The sequence below is a fragment of the Podarcis melisellensis genome, assembly GCF_964234715.1.
Source record: "Podarcis melisellensis genome assembly, chromosome: 5".
Taxonomy (NCBI): Eukaryota; Metazoa; Chordata; class Lepidosauria; order Squamata; family Lacertidae; genus Podarcis; species Podarcis melisellensis.
In genome coordinates this window covers 83,500,768-83,507,033 of record NC_138537.1, presented here as the reverse complement: position 1 = coordinate 83,507,033, position 6,266 = coordinate 83,500,768, and the positions used below count along the sequence as shown (strand labels likewise).

Here is a 6,266-nt window from a genome sequence, read left to right as displayed (position 1 = left end):
TTTGCAGAAGCATTTAGAACTAAGATTAGAGAGGAGTTAACAGTGAGCTGTTCAGAATGGGGACAGCGTCTTAGGTGCCCCTATCTGGACAGGGATAGCCTAACTACTGTTGTCTATGCTCTGGTAACCTCAAGGTTAGATGACTGCAATGTATTATAAGTAGGGCTGCCTTTGAAGGCGCAGAATTCAGCAGGCAGGTTGCTCACCGGAGCAAGACGGTTTGAGCATATTACACCGATCCTGGTCCAACTGCACTGGCTACCAGTTAGTTTCTGGGCTGAATGTAAAGTGCTGGTTTTGACCTATAAAGCCTTAAATGGCTCAGGACAGCAATACCTCAAGGACCGCCTCTTTCCATATGAACCTACCTGGACCCTGAGATCATCTTCTGAGGCCCTTCTACATGTGCCTCCTCCTTGAGAGGTCCAGAGGGTGGCAATCCGAGAATGGGCCTTCTCTGTAGTGGCTCCCCATCTGTGGAATGCTCTCCCTAGGGAAGTTCACCTAGCACCTTCATTATACACCTTTAGGCGCCAGGCAAAAATGTTCCTTTTTAACCAGGTCTCTGGTTGATTTGATTGACATCCTATGCCCTTTAAAAATGTGGTGGTTTTCTGTGGGGGAGGGCAATTGGGTTGTTGTTTTTATTTTTATTATAGATTTTGTGGTTTTATATCTTGATTTTATTTTGTGAACCAGCCTGACACCCCCAGGTATAGGGTGGTATATAAATTCAATATTATATTATTATTATTATTATTATTATTATTATTATTATTATTATTATTATTTGCCCAAAAAACTTGAATGATATGAATCACTAGGGCTGTGATCCATCTCTAGTCACACTTTACTCTTCACAGATATTGGCCCATCTAAAGTCAACAGATTTGTGGGGTTGGGTCTGCACTGTAGTTTTGATACATCCTCTGCATAGCACACACATGACAACTCCCTTGCTGGATTTGGGCATCTGGAACTCAGCTACATTAGTAAAGAAAAAGCGCTTCATATGAGTTATAACACTGTGACACCAGATGGTGCTGTGGAGTCCCGTCTGTCACCAAAAGGATTTCCCTTGATGAAGTTTACAACGCGTTTAACTGAATCACTTTTTTGATGTGTCTAGATCCAGCCTGGTTAGGGATAAAGGTAAAAAAGGTAAAGGACCCCTGGGCGGCTAAGTCCAGTCAAAGGCGCCTATGGGGTTCTGGCACTCATCTCACTTTCAGGCCAAGAGAGCCAGCGTTTATTCACAGACAGCTTTCCCGGTCATGTGACCAGCATGACTAAACTGCTTCTGGCACAACGGAACACTGTGATGGAAACCAGAGTGCACGGAAATGCCATTTTCCTTCCCACCGCAGTGGTACCTATTTATCTACTTGCACTAGTGTGCTTTCAAACTGCTAGGTTGGCAGGAGCTGGGACAGAGAAGCGGGAGCTCACCTCGACGCACAGATTCGAACCACCAACCTTCTCATCAGCAAGCTCAAGAGGCTCAGTGCTTTACACCACAGCATCACCCGGGGGGTCAGGGATAATGCTGCAGTGAGACAAGCACAGGCCATGATTTAAGAAAGACAGGTGTGTCCCCCCCCCCCAAGTCTGAGTTAATAGTTAAGGTTAGTATAATTTATGAAATCATGTCGGTGGAAGGCTAAGGTTGTCTTCCCATTTCCAGGTTCACATTAAGGCTGCAGACAATGCATGCAGACACCTTGACATGCAAGTGACAGAACCATACAGCTTCCCGTGCGAGGCAATGTGATAACAATATTTTACACTCCACTTCAACATTTGTCAGATGTCAGAGAAAACAGTCTCCTATGTGAAGGCTAGAGAGCAGTCGTGGCTGAAATGTTATGTTTGGAGGTGGAAGACTTAGGTAGGAATTCTGTTAAGACTGACCTTTTCGTCTGACACAACCTGTCATACTCCCCCTTACAGGCACAGAGCATTTGCAAGATTTCAAAAGCTTGCACGTTTGCTACTGAAAAATGGACAGAGAACTGAATTCAGTTTAAGGACCTAAGACCTGAGAGAGACAGACAGAGAGAGAGAGAGAGAGAGAGAGAGAGAGAGAGAGAGAGAGAGAGAGAGAGAGGTGTGAACAAAAAGATAGAAATGGGAGCTGCATCTCTGGGACAGTCAACCTCTTCTTTTCCATTCAGGAGGAAAATGTGTTCCTCAAGTTGCTCCATTCTTTGCCAGGCATGGTCAACCTAGAAAGTCCACTTTTGAGATTAGGCCTGACATCTTCCTGATGTAAATAGGTACTTCATCAGCTGCCACCAGTTTTTCTCATGTTGTTGTTGTTGTTTAGTCATTTAGTCGTGTCCGACTCTTTGTGACCCCATGGACCAGAGCACGCCAGGCACTCCTGTCTTCCACTGCCTCCCGCAGTTTGGTCAAACTCATGCTGGTAGCTTCGAGAACACTGTCCAACCATCTCGTCTTCTGTCGTCCACTTCTCCTTGTGCCCTCCATCTTTCCCAACATCAGGGTCTTTTCCAGGGAGTCCTCTCTTCTCATGAGGTGGCCAAAGTATTGGAGCCTCAGCTTCAGGATCTGCCCTTCCAGTGAGCACTCAGGGCTGATTTCCTTCAGAATGGATAGGTTTGATCTTCTTGCAGTCCATGGGACTCTCAAGAGTGTCCTCCAGCACCATAATTCAAAAGCATCAATTATTTGGCGATCAGCCTTCTTTATGGTCCAGCTCTCACTTCCATACATCACTACTGGGAAAACCATAGCTTTTACTATACGGACCTTTGTTGGCAAGGTGATGGCATGTTTTAGTACACTGAAATGAATGTAAGTTACTTTTTAAGATGCTGTCTAGGTTTTTCTCATAGCTCATTACTTACCAGTTGTATACATGGCAGAGAGCATGCCACAGCTTACCTTAGGAGCCTCTATCAAATCCAAACCAAATAGTTCTTTCTCCTTAATAACATTTCAAAGCCATCTTCCTCAGCTTGTGCGTGTACAAGCTGACTTCACAATAGCAGGACACATTGCTTCAAATAGATTTGTGAACCCTATGATGACACGAAGCTCATTTTCTTTCCTGTATTAAAATACTGCCCCTATCCTTACAATGTGGTGTCATGTTGAGTTGTCTGGCATACTTGCAGTGACTTTATCAGGGAGGAAGAGTAAAATGTGGTTTCTTTCTGTCCTGCTGAGCTTTTTTAAAAATACACATATGCACGGACAACTAACAAAATACAGCTGTTCTGTAGTGGCTAAAGGGTTTGGCAGCTGTTTGTAGGGAAAACATGAAAACTTGCAAGGGGTCCCTTTCCTGGATATCTGGAAGTCAGGGAGATGGACAATGGCTCTCCTAAGAAAAGCAGCTGGCCTTCAGAAAAGTTAAGTAGCTGAAATATAAAAGGGCCAAATGGTGGGGGAATCTTTCAACATGCCATTAAGAAGAGGCTAGGACAACCTCATATTTCTGTGTCAAACAGGGTAGGGTGTTGTACCCAGAGCCAGCCCCAGGTCAGAGGTGTTCCTCAGCAAAGTGCCCTCTGGTGGTCCCCAGCTGCAAGCCATGATGCCCCTGATGTCTTCTTTTTCTTTGGTGATCACTCATAGCCAAGTAAGGTTGTCTTTCAGAAACAGTTTTAACAGTAAGTCCATAAGTGACTGTGGAGGCCAATTCAGGATCCACACGTCCTTCCACAGTGGGGACATAGGTTTCTCAGCGGGAGTTGATCATGGTGAGGGTTTGCCAAGCGTGGCTTCTGCTTGGCTCGTTTCTCCCTTTTGTCCTGAATTTGAGCATCTTCAGAACCCATGACACCCTTGGTAAAGGCTGTTCTCCAACTGGAGTGCTCGCAGGCCACTGTTTCCCAGTTGTCGGTCTTTATACTACATTTTTAAAGATTTGCCTTGAGAGAGTCTTTAAACCTCTTTTGTTGACCACCAGCATTACACTTTCCATTTTTAAGTTCGGAGTAGAGTAGTTGTTTTGGAAGATGATAATCAGGCATCCGCACAACATGACCAGTCCAGCGAAGTTGATGAACAATCACTGCTCTGACACTGGTGATCTATGCTTCTTCCAGTACATAGGCATTAGTTAGCCTGTCTTCCCAAGTGATGTGATATAACATTGCTTGGGATGTAGTGGTAAATTTAAGAGGGAGACTCCATTTAAATCTTCCACAATACCCTGGAATGACACTGCATCAGGGTCATTGTGCAATGCCACAGACCCAACTGCTCATCCCAAGGCTGATAGTAGTGATGGACCCTCCAAGGGTGTTGGGTCTAAGGATGCCAGGTGCTGATGCTTGTTGTGTTAGTCCCTTTATCGGGATCACCAGATTTCTGGAGCCTCAGGTTCTGAGATTCTGTTGAAGGAACCTGGAGGTAGGAGATGATGCACGGAGACTGGAGACAGCTTGATGGAGTAGCGGTGAAGCACATGGGCACCTAGAGCAGGCAAGGGTTGGTGCATGGCATGTCTGGGAGCAACACAGTGTGAACCTGGCAGTTCATAATGAAGGCTGCCAATCTAGTGGACCAGAGGATCAGTGCCTTGTTTAGTATGAGTCCTGTGGCACCTGACACTGCCTTAGTGTGTCAGTTTTTTCCTCATCCTAATAAATTATCCAAACCCAGAATGAACTTGCTTAAAATATACAGTAATTTCATAGTTCTCAGATTTGCTAATAATTTAGAGACCTAAAGAAAAACCCAACTCAGACAACTAAGTTCTTGCTTCAGCATACCCTAAAGAACGTTTAAGCCTCTGATGCCGATTGTTTTCACAGGTGTTGGCAACATATGAATTAAATGAAGGAAGCATGGATGACTCAGTAGGCCAATGCCGTTTTTCTATCCTGTTCTAACAACTGCAAAGAAGGTATAATTTATGTTGGCTGACAAATCTTGGTAAGTAATGTTCTATTTCATTGGCAGAAAAAGAAGAATATTCCAGATGACTGCTGTGGTCAACATTTTTAGCGCTCGAACCAGGGTTTTGTTTGTGTTTGTGTTTTGTTTTTTTAGGGACTTCTGAGAGCTAAAGTTATAGGTACATTTAAAAAGCCAAAAGGAATATAAGGATTTTGGATATACTGCCATATTGCACTTTCAAGGAACAATGAAGTATGTACCCTCTTATAGCCATAATAGTCCAATTCCTCATCAAAACAAGAAAATCTATATCTTTCCTTTCTCTCTCTTTTTCAGAGTAAATGCTTAATATTTCCAAATTGTCTTGTAACAAAGTTCAAATATAAATGTGAAAAAGTCACAGAGAAGCAGATTTGGAGTTGGAAAGTAGCAAATAACCAAGCATATCCAACGTCCCCAGTATTATGGATTTCCAGGTTCCTTAACTGGAGTTGTAAAAGCTTGCCTTCATAACAGAACTTGCACATCTCTCTTCCCACGGCTAATGTTTTAACAGAAATGTAAGGAACCTCTGTTTTCCTTCTGCTGCATATCTGACTAGAGTACAGGAATAGTTGGTGGGGGTGTACATTAACCACAATATTTTGTTTGGACTCCAATTCAGCACTTTGGAAAATAGCCTCCCTCAGCCTTTGTAGACTGTCTGATTCAGCTCAGGATTTGTCCAAGTCTGCTTCGTTTCCACTCATTCACAATTGAGAAGTGAATGAAAGACAGAAGTGAATGAAATTTGCAGACATACTAGCCCTTCCAGAGTGGATGAAGCCTGCCAAATTATAAGTAAATAGATCCAGGGGCACAGACACACACAAAATGTCCATAACTAATAAAATTTGCAGCAGAATTGGATGAGATCTTCAGGCAAGGTAGTCCCTTCTGAGGACATGGATCCTGCTAAATCTCAAAAAGGAGGTTGCAATTGCTTCCCCTCAAGGGCAGTAGGCACAGTTCTGGGATCCCCTCATTCTCCATCTCCCATTCACTATTTGGAAAATTTATAAAATGCTATACGCTTGTGGTGTTTTTTTTATTTCTGCACATATGAGGTGTGGTAGTAATCTACATTATACTGTTTAACTTTTCAGAAGGGATCGGTGTGCAATTGCTATGCAATGTTATAATTCAGATACTAACAGTACTGCACTGAAGTGTATCCTTTTGAATGAGAAGCATAGTGTGCAGTATGCAGTGATGTGCAACCGTTCAAAAATAGCTAAAATAAATAAATGCAAAATTACATTTTGACAAAAAGTGTTCTGAAGATGTGGAAGTGGTGTTTGCAAAGATAGAAGAATCTGCGAAAATGAACTCAGGGTCTCACATATCCTTTCCTG

At 43.2% G+C, this 6,266-nt stretch overlaps 1 long non-coding RNA gene across 1 annotated transcript; it reads left to right on the top strand.

Annotated features, from left to right (window-relative positions):
• Positions 1-4,785: 4,785 nt before the first annotated feature.
• On the top strand, positions 4,786-5,951 carry LOC309371296. Its single transcript, XR_014169024.1, has 3 exons — positions 4,786-4,908; positions 5,026-5,124; positions 5,209-5,951. It is a non-coding gene; the product is annotated as an uncharacterized lncRNA (long non-coding RNA).
• Positions 5,952-6,266: the final 315 nt, after the last annotated feature.